This window comes from Sorex fumeus, unplaced genomic scaffold (genome assembly GCF_029834395.1).
Source record: "Sorex fumeus unplaced genomic scaffold, SorFum_2.1 ptg000006l, whole genome shotgun sequence".
NCBI classification, from domain to species: Eukaryota; Metazoa; Chordata; class Mammalia; order Eulipotyphla; family Soricidae; genus Sorex; species Sorex fumeus.
In genome coordinates, this window is record NW_026606063.1 from 59294910 (window position 1) to 59308911 (window position 14002).

General features: G+C 41.2%; 1 pseudogene; it reads left to right on the forward strand.

Annotated features, from left to right (window-relative positions):
* The first annotated feature begins 515 nt into the window (after window positions 1-515).
* Window positions 516-607, forward strand: LOC130038172 (uncharacterized; annotated as a pseudogene).
* Window positions 608-14002: the final 13395 nt, after the last annotated feature.

Genomic DNA, 14002 nt, shown 5'->3' on the forward strand with positions numbered 1-14002 from the left:
AATGATGAGTGAGAAGACGCTGCTAAAATTCAGGGCTGGGAGAAATAGAGATGTTACTGGCACCTACTCGAGTAATTGGACAACGAACGGGATGACAGTGACAGTGACAGTTACTAAATTTATTTAATGACCTTCCCTTTATTATTGTCATCATTGTTCCAACCATCCCCCAAGCCTATCCTCTGAGCAGACACATAATAATTTTTTTATATTGCTTGATAAAACCAAAAGGTTGAAAGAACTATCAAAATACTTTAGTAAAGTAAAGTAAAGGCCCTCCCGTTGATCATCGATTTGCTCGAGCGGGCCCAGTAACGTCTCCATTGGAGACTTTGTTGTTACTGTGTCTGGCATATCGAATACGTCACGGGGAGCTTGCCAGGCTCTGCCGTGCAGGCGAGATACTCTCGGTAGCTTGCCGGGCTCTCCAAGAGGGGCGGAGGAATTGAACTCGGGTTGGCCATGTTGGCTGCGTGCAAGGCAAACGCCCTACCGCTGTGCTATCGCTCTAGCCCATGCTCGCTTCGGCAGCACATATACTAAAATTGGAATGATACAGAGAAGATTAGCATGGCCCAAAATACTTTAGTAAAAAAAAAAAACTTTTGAAGATTGTTATATCTCACCATAAGTTGTTAAGCCTTTGTCTGAGGATTCTGTTTGTTGCTAGTTGAGCCTTCTGGGATGTTTTTGTTTGTTGATTTTAGCTGGCTTCTACATTTTTTTTCATCTAATTTGGTGTGCTCCTATTGGAACTTCAGTATTGTGGAATATTAAGGTGTCAGGGGTTACAACATACACAGATTTCAGGATCTGTAGAACTGGGAGGAGTCTACAGAGTCTTGGTGAAGCCATGGGGTTGGGTCACTGGCATGGAGGCAGCAGTGGGTCATATACGAGGCTGCTGGGGCTATGGCAGGGTGGGCACTTGGCCTGCCCCCTCTTGAATGCACCCCGAAGTTTTCAAGCAGTGTGTCCATGAATTTTAGTTCTTGGCTAGCATCTCTTCAGATATTTAGCTTGTGAATCTGAAGAGCAGGACCAGTGGGTGAGTCAGTATGGCAGAGGCTGTGGAAGGTGGGTGTGGATGATGCGACTTCTGAAAGTATGGGGGTGGGCTGGGGGAAGGCTTCCAACTTACACTCTGAGAAGACTCCAGAACCCAGCCTAACACACAGCCAGACCCACAAGCTCTAAGAATCCCTCTGGCTGGTCACAGATATCCCTTGTAACTAGAATTCTCTGGTTTTTAAGAAACACACACACACACACACACACACACACACACACAACTTGGAAAACAATGGGTTAAGGAACATAACTGATCAACCACGTCCAGATTCTAACAATGATTTCAAACAAGCATGAGAAAACCAAAAGAGTTTTGAAATGTTCAGCCTTCTAGCCATGTTTTGTTAGAAAATCACCAAAGCAAAGACCAGAAGAAATATAGAAATATAAAGAAAAAAGGGAGAAAGTATCATCTATGATTCAAAGCAACACTTCTCAGCTTCTCCAAAACCCCTGGGCATTCAGATCACCCAGTGGTCTAGTTGTAGGCAGGTTCTGAGTCTGGAGTTCTGGGGGAAGCCCAGGATTCTGCATTTCTTACAAGTTGCCCCCTAGGGATTCCAACACTTCTGGCACCAGCCAGCTCGTCTCTGTTGAAAGGGTTTAGACCAATTGATGGACTAATGCAGCTGTGGTATTTCAAAGGTGTAACTTCTGATCCAGAGAAATAGTGGCATCAATAGAACTCTGTTTCTGTCCTGAGACTGTCCATGTTCTCTCTCTCTCTCTCTCTCTCTCTCTCTCTCTCTCTCTTACACACACATACACACACACACAAACACACACACATACACACACAGAGGCATGTGTGCACAGACTCCTGCTATTCAAAGCCTATACTACACAGATTTCATAGCCTATATCACATGAGCAATGCATTCAATTTGGGGTAAACCTATACTACATAGATTTCAAAATAGCCTACATCACATGAGCAGTGCATTCAACTTGGGGTTTGATCATTAATTCCTGAAGTTTCCTTTTGAGTCTCAGTCACAAGATTAACTTTTTAAAAGCAAATATCTAAAATACATTTAAAATCCAGTCACATGAACAGAGCCTTGTAATACCATTAACCTCAGTTGATGAATATTGGGGTTTTATATTGAATATTAATATGCTACTAGGCACTCATTGGCTCAGAGCCTGAGACCCCCAAATGAGTGATCATCTTGTTCTTCACAATTCTGACAGGTGTTGATGGCCACTAATATGATGTGAACCAGACACTCTGGAACGGAAGGATTTCAAGGACGCTAAGTTTGGACCTATTCCCAAGATGCCTTTCTCCAATTATTCAACAGTAGCTGCCTCCTTGAATTACCTTGGAACTTCCAGGGAGGGGCTCTTCTCATTGTTCTTTAATTGTATCAAATGATCTTTAACCTGAAATGACTTTCAAAGAAAATATGATTTGCAAGGAAAGCTAACAGTGCCATTTCCTTGAATCTGTGCTTTGTTTAGCATTTAAATTATGTGCTCTAATGGAGGAGGGCCAGTCACTGAGAGAGAAAAAGCATAATGCTATTGTAAAAACAAATAAATATTTTTGAACAAGCATTTAAATGACACTGATTTTTTTTAGCAAACAGCTCACCCATGTTCTACATAAAACAGTATGTGCCAAACAGGATTCCCAGTCAGAAAAATATCAAGGATTCAGCCAACACAATTTCAGTGTGTAGCTTGTATTCAGCAACTGCAATGCTCAAATTTCCCAGAAACCATTGAAGAGTCTCTTTACCATTTGATGCTGTTGGCCCCCTGACTTCAGACATCATAGGCATATCACCGGGTTGCCACCCAAACTGAATGAGATCCATGTGGTGTACATAAGGCTGACAAATCAGAGGGTCTCCTGGTGTAGACCCACAACTGCGTCTGAATCTTTCTATCCTCAAAGAGCATTACCACTATTTGCAAATTGCTACTCTCCTCTCAGTATCTTTCTAAGATAAGGGAAATTGTCTATGTTTCAGGTTCTTTTAGATTCAACTCATTTCTGTTTCATTTGAGAACTGGAAGAAATCAATTTCTGAACCCAACAGTCTATGAATGATAATATTTTGCCAATTTTTAAAATGTTTATGGTGTTTTTGGTGTTCTTATTAATAAATCTGTCTTTGCCAAGATTCAATAGATAATTCCTATGTTTTTTTTTCCAAAATCTCACTTGTTTTTACTTTCACATTTGAATCTGTCATCCATCTGGAACTGACTTTTAATAACATTTTAAGTATTTTGTATTTAGACCTAATTTAATATTAGTTATATTTTTCTTTTTTCCTTTTTCCTGGGTGGAATATATATATATATATATATATATATATATATATATATATATGCCCTGAAATTAGGCTGGTAAGAAACCCAACAGATACAATTCTTCTATTTAATTTAAATTTATAATAAAAATTTTAAATAAATTTTTCTATTTAATTTAAATTTATAATAATAATTACTGTCCTCCCGTTGTTCATCGATTTGCTCGAGCGGGCCCAGTAACGTCTCCATTGGAGACTTTGTTGTTACTGTGTTTGGCATATCGAATACGTCACGGGTAGCTTGCCAGGCTCTGTCGTGCGGGCGAGATACTCTCGGTAGCTTGCCAGGCTCTCCGAGAGGGGCGGAGGAATCGAACTCGGGTTGGCCATGTTGGCTGCGTGAAAGGCAAACGCCCTATCGCTGTGCTATAATAAAAATTTAAAATAAATTTTTCTATTTAATTTAAATTTATAATAAAAATTTAAAATAAATTTTTCTATTTAATTTAAATTTATAATAAAAATTTAAAATAAATTTTTTTATTTAATTTAAATTTATAATAAAAATTTAAAATAAATTTTTCTTTTTAATTTTAAATATTCATTTGTAATAAGTAATCATGCATAAAATAATTAACTTTATATCTATGGTATAGTCATCAGATTTACTTGTACATGTTTATAAATGTATTAATATTTATTATATTAGATACATTTATATTGTGTATTTTAAAATACACTTGTAAGATACACTTATATATTGATATGCCCTTGAAGATGTTGATTTATTTGGTAAAAACCAGAAAAATTTTAAAAATATTTTAATATTATTAAAATATGAAGCCATTCAAGAACAAATTTAATAAGTTACCTATATAGATTCAACCTAAATGTAAAAACAGTAAGCAATTATGTTATTTTTTCTGCAGTATTGCAAATATACACTGCAGTGTGCATTATTATTTCTAACTAGTGTCTTTTAAGTCATGATATGGTTCCATGAGCAGCAAAACAGAAAATAGATCTAGTATAAAACTCCCTTTACATGTGACCTTTACATGATAGCATTCTGAGTCAGAATAGGACATCACAGGGACTGATATAGAGAAATGGGGCAAAGCACTTGTCCTGCTGGGAATTAAATTCAGACACTGGATTTTCAGGTGGCCAAGATGCTAACCAAGGGAAGCAGTTTTGTTATTTCTCTTCTGAACATGAAGGGAAATAAAGCTACAAAAACAATCAAACAGTCTTAGGTAAAAAGTAAAATTACATGCCATCCTATTTTCAGTACCACCAATCACTTTTTCTCCAGGCCACAAAAACTATCATCAGTGATACTGGTAGATTCACAATAAAGCAAAACATATCCTGCCTGAAAGAAGGGTCAGGCAAAGGGGATCAGGGGCATGGAAGGACAATGAAGATCTGGGCCAGAAAGGGCAGCTCCAGTGAACAGAGCCCTGTTCCGGTTGAGTCTGCTCTGGCCTGCATGACACAGACAGAGCTGTTGGACAATTCTGAGCCATTTTTGGAGTTGGTCTTTGTGCCTGCCCAGATGAAAAACCAACTTCATTACAGATCCCACAGACTATAGACCTCAGAGAAAGACCCATACTTTTCCCCAGATCACTTTAGCCAAAGTTCCAGGAGAAGACTCGTGACCCAAAATGCTGTTTCCCATGTTGGTCTTCATAATGATTATTTTGAGCTGAATGCAGACTTCTCAGCTGCTCCCAGTGGTAGCAAGTGTCCAAGCATGTTAGCACATGGGATGTTTGCCACAGGAAGATGCCATAGGCATTTGGAAGCCACCAAGCACTGTAAGGCTCCCTCATTAGTGCCAAACTGACATCGACTGAATACCCAACTTGTGCTTAATTATAAAGGATTCTAAACCACTCTGCCTCCGAATAATTTACTGGTAATATTTGCTTCTTGTAATTCCAACTGAGGGAGAAAGGAAGCCCAAACCTCAACTCAGGGGATGGTACCTGCTTTCAGGGCACTGTTGTAACAGCTGGTGGCACTAAGTAGCCAATTGGCAATGGTGATTCCATGTCATCAGAAAAAAAGGAAAGTTAGTCCATGGCCACTTTTTTTGGAGGGGGGGTCACACCCAGCGATGCTCAGGGGTTATTCCTGGCTCTGCACTCAGGAATTATTCCTGGCAGTTTTGGGGGACCATATGGGATGCTGGGGATTGAACCCAGGTTGGCCGCGTGAAATGCAAATGCCCTACCTGCTGTGCTAACACTGTGGCCCAGTCCATGGCCACTTTAAAAAAAAAAGAAAAACATAGTATTTCAAGTTCCTTGTAGACTTTCTTTGACGGTTTATACTAAAATGTATCCTAATCCATAGCTAGTCACACCAGCAAGGTCAGGGCTACCTCCCAAAATAGGCAAGTTCTGAGAGCCAAACTAGTTTCCTGAAATTTTAAATAAAGCATAAAATACAGCCTCTGATCTGCACATACTCTTGGTGCCAGTGGAAAACCATCAAGGAAACTTATCAGGGAAGATAATAGTATCCCTTGCTTCCCTGTGCTGGGACCCCTAGCAGCAGAAAATTCCTGTGAGAATTCTAAACATATTGGATGTTGTAGGATAACATTGCCACAGGGAGCTTAGGCTTATCGGGTTAGACCCATCACAGTGCTCCCGAGTCACTCCCATTCCTCTGTTTATCTGTAAACTCTTCTCTGTGCTCTCCTCCACAGCCAATTAATTACCTTTTCTCCCTAATCAGATTCTGTTAGCTTAAGATCAGATCTTTCTAAGGACACTGAACTTGTATTGTAAATTATGTCTTTTGTATAGTTTACCTTAAAGCAATGTCCTTTCTGTATGGACACAGGAAGACAGTTAATATTATGCTTTGTAACTTGGGAGTTGATGGACTCTGAATAATATTTACTTCTGGGCATCTGCTTTCTTGACTCAGTTGCCCTTAGTTCCTAGCACCCCAAAACCAGGATCCCAAAGAGGAACTGAATGGACCCAGGGCAAGCTGTGAGCTACCCTGGCATTGAAATGGGCCAGGCCAAAGCACCACGATACTCAATTATAAGTTGAGGACATGATCATGGATTGTTGAGGACATGATCATGGACATGCAAAAATGCTGTCATGATCCAAAAGTAAGTAACGATGAGACTAGGACCCTGCTGGGGCTAGGAAGACTAACCTGGCTTGAGGACTGCGGAATATATGGTGAGATGTCCTCAGGAAGAACAAAACTGTAAGTTTATATCTCTTACTGTGTTCATACATAGAATGACATTGCTAGAAATATTGGAAGTAGACTTACTTCAACTATTTAAGTAGATTACTAGCTGAGGAAAGAACACACCCTTGTTGGGATCCCATCCTTAAGCAGATCTCCTAGTAATCTGGAATAATCTCTTTAGATGAGATTTTATCCTTGAGTTAATCTCCTCAAGGAGTGGTCTTACCTCTCTTTGCTGATTTGTTGACGTTCAACCCACCTTTGTGTCACCACCCTATGTGATTGCTATATAAACTAAGACTGTAAGCTTGGAGGGGGCTTGGGTTCGAGAGAGCAAGAAGGCTCAGGCTGAGGAGGAGGCTGAGGCTCAGGCTTAGGCTCAGGCTCGGGCTCAGGCTCGGGCTCCAGAGGGCAGAGTCAGAGGTGAGAGGGGCTCAGGCTTGAGAGAGAGAAGCAGAAGGGGATTGAAGATTGGAATAAACTACAATTGATACCAACCACCCTGGCCCTCATTTCCTTCCTTCGCCTGCCCATTGCCATCGACCTCCTTGGGGTGGAGGAAGCGGCCCAAGACCACCAAACGTGGGCAGCGAGAGATATAGAGTGCCGCCGGACCTTTTGAAAACACACAGGATGTCAAGGAGATAGCCCATCAGCAAGAAATACCAATGTATGAGGCCCTGGGCTCCATCCCCGAAACAAACATGCCAACTCTAGTCATGCTAAACTATAGACAATACATTTATAAGTGCATCATGGAAGTTCTTCTCTTGTCTTGCTTAGGAAAGAAATTATTCTCAGTGTTATTGCAAAATCTTCCCAATTCAAAACTTCATTCTAAGTTTAATAATAGAAGGAAAGACATAGGCTGTGGATTTAGTACAGGAGATAGGGCAAATGCCTTGAATCTTCCAGGCCTGGGTTTGGCCTCTTGTACTAAGGGACCCCTGAGCATCAATGAGTTATAGTCCTTTGAAGAACCCAAACTCTGTCAGGGTGGCCCTGGTGAACAATGGCTTTGTCACTACAGAGAAGCTCTAAATCCTTGGGTCAGAGCATGAGCATCACCAGCAGTGGTCTCTGGGCCCCTGAGTACCCTTTGGGAACTTCCCCACCAAAAGGAGGAAGAATGAAAATGGTAGAGAATATGCAAAGAGCTGTTATGATTGTTACTGGGACCCAAGTCCTTGCAACTGTGGTAAACTTTGGTTTGCTACTATGTTGCGAAGAAGCAAGAATGTCTTGGATGTCAGACAATTAAAGAGATGGGTACATTTCTTGCTTCTAATTAGTATTTCAATTTCCATCTTTAAGATTTCAGCAATGCAAAGTGGAGTTGAAGTAGCTCAGTGCACCACGCCTGTGCAATCTTCATGCAGTGACTATTAAAATATGTAAGACACAGAGTGTCACAGTTATAGCCAGCCACTCAGCTTCTGTATGGCCAAGTCACCTAGAGGCTAAGTGGCCTTCTGGCTCCTTTATCCATAACTGGTCAGTTATTTCAACAGGGAGAACCAAAGGAGAACCATCAGCAGATCATTTTCCAAATGTAGACCCTCTGACATTGAATTTGTATGGTGAAGCTGATTTTACTGCTCTTGTCAGAATCCTGTCCTTCCAGCAGTGTTATTGAAATACTTGGTTGTATCAATTTCCATTGAAAACACAACCCTTTGTATGTTAGTCACAAAGGAAATAAAAACTGCTGACACTCTGTTTTGCAAGGGCAGATTAATTTACCCTGAAAGCAGCCTATTTGCCACCAGTCTCATTAAAAATGCTGTGAGATTATCAGGAAAAATTAATACAAGCTGTTGGTTATCAGCTGCATCATTTCAACTCACAAAGGCAATCCTGGTTGTCAGTTTGCTGCTGGGGGCAAGGACAGGCGTTAACAAAGAAAGTCACATTCAATTAGAAACCATCAGCAGCCCTGGCATTTGCGGTTACTCTGCACAGACCAGTTTGAAGAACAACCACACTGCTGCTTTTGGAGTTTGAACTTGAAATCAAGGGCACTTTTGGCAGCAAGGAGAATCATGTCCTCCTTCTAACATACTGATCAGAAGAAAGATCAGTTTGCCAAGAAAGTTTAGAAACTAAGTCTTCATGTTATGAGCATGCTCAAAAGAGATATGATTGAATAACTCTCCTTAATGTGTCTTAGAAATACTCATTTACTGATGACAGACAGGCTGAACCTGCAAAATACTAGCAGTATCTTCCAGGGACCCATACTCAAATCCTCTCAGAACTCCTGTCTAAGTAATTGACCTCTGGTCTTCATGCACAGACTTAGGTGGAACCAGATGCTGCTAACATTAATCTAATCTCTAAAATGTACTTGGCCATGGCTATATGGACAGTCCTCAAGTGCCTTCTGAAATATCCACCTAACAAGCCTTTATTGAACAATAGCTATGCACCCACTCACCGCTGCAGGAATAGTAATGAGTAAGAGCGTCAAAAGAAAAGAAATTGAGTCCAGTAACATTTCATCACTACACTAATTTATTTTGCCCATTTGGGCTGTGGTATCTCTGAGTCAGTAACATCTAACATGTCTCAAGAAGAACCCCTTGATCTGGAAAGATAGAACAGCAGGGAAGGCATAGCTGACCTGGATTCAGTCCTGGTCACCACACATGGGTCCACAAACCCCACCTGGAGTGAGGCCTGAGCACAAAGCCAAGAGCAAACTCTGAGCACAGCTGTGATGTGTGACCCTAAAACAAATTTAAGTCTTTTTTCCAATTAATCTTGCACATGCAGTTGTTGCTAGTACTCCTCTGCCTCTTGTTGGTCCCACACAGACTTAAACACGACACTGACCCAACATTCTGGACTATATTTTCACTCTCTGCCAGGTCTCTTCCTTCAAGTAATCCAAGTACATTTTCACGCTCCCTTCAGATTTTACTTGAATATTGTCTTTTTCTAGGGAAGTCCTTCTCTGGCAACTCCTTCTAAAGTTATTCCATTCCCTGATTTAATTCCTTCACTTCCTCCCCCACATTCTTTTAATCTTTGGCTCTTTCCATTGTCAACATTCTGCACTTTTTGTGTCTTGTTTCTTTCTTCCTTCCTCACTGAACTGTCAGCTCCTGGAGGGAAAGGATCTCTCTGGCTGAATGGAAGGGGTCACCGCTAAGGACGGGGTTGCCCATAAACAGAAGAGATGCCACTGATAGTTGCTGAACGCACCTGAGCATGCATGGATGGCAGCTGTAGTATTTCAGGTGACTCCAACTTTGCCTCCCCTCCCTTTAATGCAACAGCTGAAGCTTTCATAAGCACACACTTCATTTCATTCTGTTTTATGCTCATATTTATAAAATAATAGAAGTGAAAATCAAGCAGTTGGAAAAACTGCACCAGCATGGATAAAAGGACATGGGTGAAACTGGAATCTGAGGGACTTGCAAACCACATTATAATGACAAGTTTGTCCATCTGCTCTTAAAAGAACAAATCTAGAAATTAGTGTATGTCTTACAGTATTTTAATGTATATATAAATCTATATTTTAAAGGCATATATGAAAGTCCAGGAGTGTCTGTATCTTATTCCTCTCTATTGGAATTGGACTGTTGTCTCTCTACTGAACCTACCTATGCCTAGGGAGAAGAGATATCATTGTCATCTAATATACCCCAGAGTATTTGTTTGTTTGAGGTTCACATTTTCAAACAGACAATAGAGTCAGTAAAACAGGCAAGAGACAAGCAGGGCCATGACTGGGGAGAGAAAGAGACAGCAACCCCAGGAGGTCTGAGGAGGTCCCAGTTGCATTGTTCCAATCAGGACTTACTCCTGGCTCCATGCTCAGGGATCACTCCCGAAGGTCATTGGGTGACAATATGAACTGTCAAAGATTAAACCAGGGTCTTCTTCATGCAAGGCCTTAACCCCTGCATTGTCTGTCTGGGTCCCTTTCTGTAGTGTTTTGCACACAATTTTTGAAAAATAATGTCCAAAAATAGATGTTTCTGGAATGAGTTGAATGTTACTAAAGTGCCTCTGTTTTCTTTCTGAGTTGTGAATCTCAGGTGCTATTGCCAAAAGTGGAACCCTAAACCCTGTAGCTGCTTTTGCTTTGCACTAAGAGGAAGAAGCTAGCTGTGTATAGTTGACCTTAATCAATGCAGAGGTTAGGTGGCCAGCACACTGGCAATTAAAAATCTTCATTAGAATATTTTCAATTTACTCAAAACCTAACTCCAAACAGCCTTCTGTTAAAAGGCAACCTTCCAATAATACAAATTGTCTATCGACACCTATTTTTTGTATTCAGTATACTTCAATTGTTCCAATTAATTATTGGAACTTTATTTAACTTATTGGAACACTGTATTTTTCCAATAAGGCAAACTAGAGAAAATAAAGTGGCATTTGACAAGTAAGAGCCTAGAGGCCCAAAAAACTGGTTTCTATTCACTCTTGTGTCCATCCAGTGCCTTACCTGCTGAATAACTTTTTTTTTGAAGAATAAAAGGATGAAAGAAAATAAAAGAAGTGGCACTAAGGAAATCATATGAAATAGATAATACATTTACAGTATTTATTTATTCCATCAGCTTTTATTATGTGCTTTAAAAAATTCCCTATTGGTATCTGCATTAGTATTATCTTATGCTGTTTATAGTTCTGTCTCTTCTATTGAGCAGAAATCCTTGTATAAGTATACTCACACTGGCTCAACCAAACCCTGAGCCAACCCTACAATTGTAGAGAGGGTTCCAGATGGATTGGAAGCAGGAGGATACATTCTAGAGAAGCACTGGTTCTCCAGAGGCAAATTCTGATAAGGAGGAAGCTTCGATTCAGTCACTCACTATGGTCCTGGGGCCCTTTGACCAGGGAACAGAGCCCTCTGTCACTATATTCCACTGCTCAGACATTGGCATAAGAAGGGACATGGGTACCTCTTGGAAGAACAAGTCAGAGCTCAGTGAAGACCAAACAGGCAATAGAGTCAGTAAAACAGGCAATAGACAAGCAGGGCCATGACTGGGGGGATAGAGACAGCAGTCCTGGGAGGTCTGAGGAGGACCCAGTTGCATTTGCCTCCCAGTTTTTGTAGATGCCTAACATAGCATCAGAATATTAGTTACTAACCCAGTTTCTCACAGAGTCTAAGAAGAGGCAAGAACCACTCTCATGGTTGAAAGTTGTTGGGAGAGCACCAGGATCATGCTCATTCTGCCTAGAGTTTGGGCCTCAAGGGAGCAAGCATCCATCCAGAGATAATGTGTCAAGACCAAAACCACACAGAGCAACTCGGTCAACCTCTGAAGAAAGCTGTGACAGGGTGGCCTTCAGGATCAGATTCCAGAAGTTCTTGGGAGTCTTTCGGGAGAAGCAAGCACTGGAATGTTTGCAAAAAATCCCTACCTGAACTTTGAAAACATAGAGGGAGACCAGAAGGATTGGGACAGAGGCATAGGGTGGGGCTGGTTCCTGAGTCTCCTTCCAAACCCAACACTGGAAACAACTATGAGGCCTTGGGCAGAGTTCCAGAAGATCATCACTGTGGAAGGTGCCCTGGGGGATACCATGCAGAATGTATTCTTACATTTGGCTTTTAGGGAGCAAGCATGATGATTTTTTAAAAAATTTTCATTAGTGAAACACCATGAGGTACAGTTGTAGACTTACAAATTTTTGTGCTTGGGTTTCAGTTATACAATGATAGAGTACCCATCTCTCCACCAGTGCCCATTCTCCACCTCCAGTGCTCCCAGCATCCCTCTCACCCTCCCACCTTTCCCCTCCCACCCTGCCTCTGTGGCAGGGCACTCCCTTTTGTTTTCTCTCTCCATTTGGGTGCTGATTTTTGCTAGAATGAGAAACAGGAAGAAACAGTTACCTCCAGTTGAAAGAAGCCCATGAATAGCTAACTGAGAGCTCAGCTTTCTTTTCTCATTCATCCTCAAGAAAGTGTCTCCCAGGACAGAAGACTAGACTGGTAAGAACCACTATCCATTGACTCCAGTGGAGTAATATTTTGCTGCTGCTGGGGAAAGGAGCCTCAAAGGCTCTAACTGTGATTCACAAAGCAGCTCTTCACTGATTTGTCCCAATTTCCTTTTTTCTTCACTAGGCTTCTTCTGAAAATGTCTTCTAAGCCTTACTCTGGCTTCCTATCTGAGAACAGCATGATGGTAACTCTTCATGTAATGGAATTTTATTGCCAACCCTACATTTCACCCATCCCTTCCTCTGCCACCTGAAGACAGATGAGAGCTTCCGGGAAGTAAGGGGCTGTGTGATCACAACTCCATAGCCGGCCTCTGTTTTTCTCTCAGCACAACCTGTTTGGGGCTGGTGTGGTATTAAACATTTTCTGCCAGTAAGTAGAAAAGGCAATTTTTGTAAAAACTGAGAAACAACTCACAGGCAAGAGCAGATATTTCAGAAATGACTCAGAATCGTGTTTTGCTAGAAGAATGCTAATGAAATACAGAGCATATATTCATGGAATGAATAACACGCCCTCAGAAAGAAAAGACTTTTATTAGACATCTGAACTGGAGCAAAACATTCATGCCATTGATTATAATCTAATGGATGAACTCCTGCTCTGCTAACAAACTTGAGCTTTCATGTGGCAACAGAAGATAAGGTTCTTCTTTGGGAGTACCAGCAGAGTGTAGCTTTATGACATGGGAAAAAGCTCATTCACCTCTGAGACTGAATGTAAACTTAGGGGAAGAAGCTTCTCAGAAATATCTGAACCGCTAAGCTAAAAGTCAAGTTTTCAATGCACCACTCTCCACATATACGACACATGCAGGGATTCATGCACCTTAGCAGATAGTCTAAGATGTAGAGAATGACACCCCTTCTCCCAGAGCTAATCCCCCTTGCTAATCCAACCAGCTAGGAACTTTGAGCATGACACTGACAAATGCCCTGATTTCTGAATTATACAAATTAATCAAAATAGAGCATATTTGCAACCCACATTAGCTATTCTGGCATTTCTGTAAATAGCTACCTCCTGTTTGGAGAAGTCACCTAAGCTCTCTGGACACCAGCAACACTTACTCTCTGATAAAGACTTGGTGTTGGCACACCCATAAGACTCCATTGGCTGCTCTGTTTGGTGCTGCGTCTGCTCTTGGCCCCACCTCCATTGCTCTCGGGATCTTTTGAAGCCATGAATGAGGATGGCTTAAACTCAGAAGAGTCAGATAGACAACAATCTAAAAAGAGGGCAGGTACATTCACAAAGTCATGTCCAAGACTCTGAATCAGAGGATGGGCTCAGCATTTTCCAGAATCCAGAGGCCTGAGGTTTGAGGGCCTCAATCTGATACCATCCTTACCTCTCCGGAGGCAACTTCTGGGAGTTTTAGAGTCAGATCACAAAGCATGCCTTAAAGGATGAAAGAATTATTTAAAGACAGGAATCATGCGGAAAGTAGGAA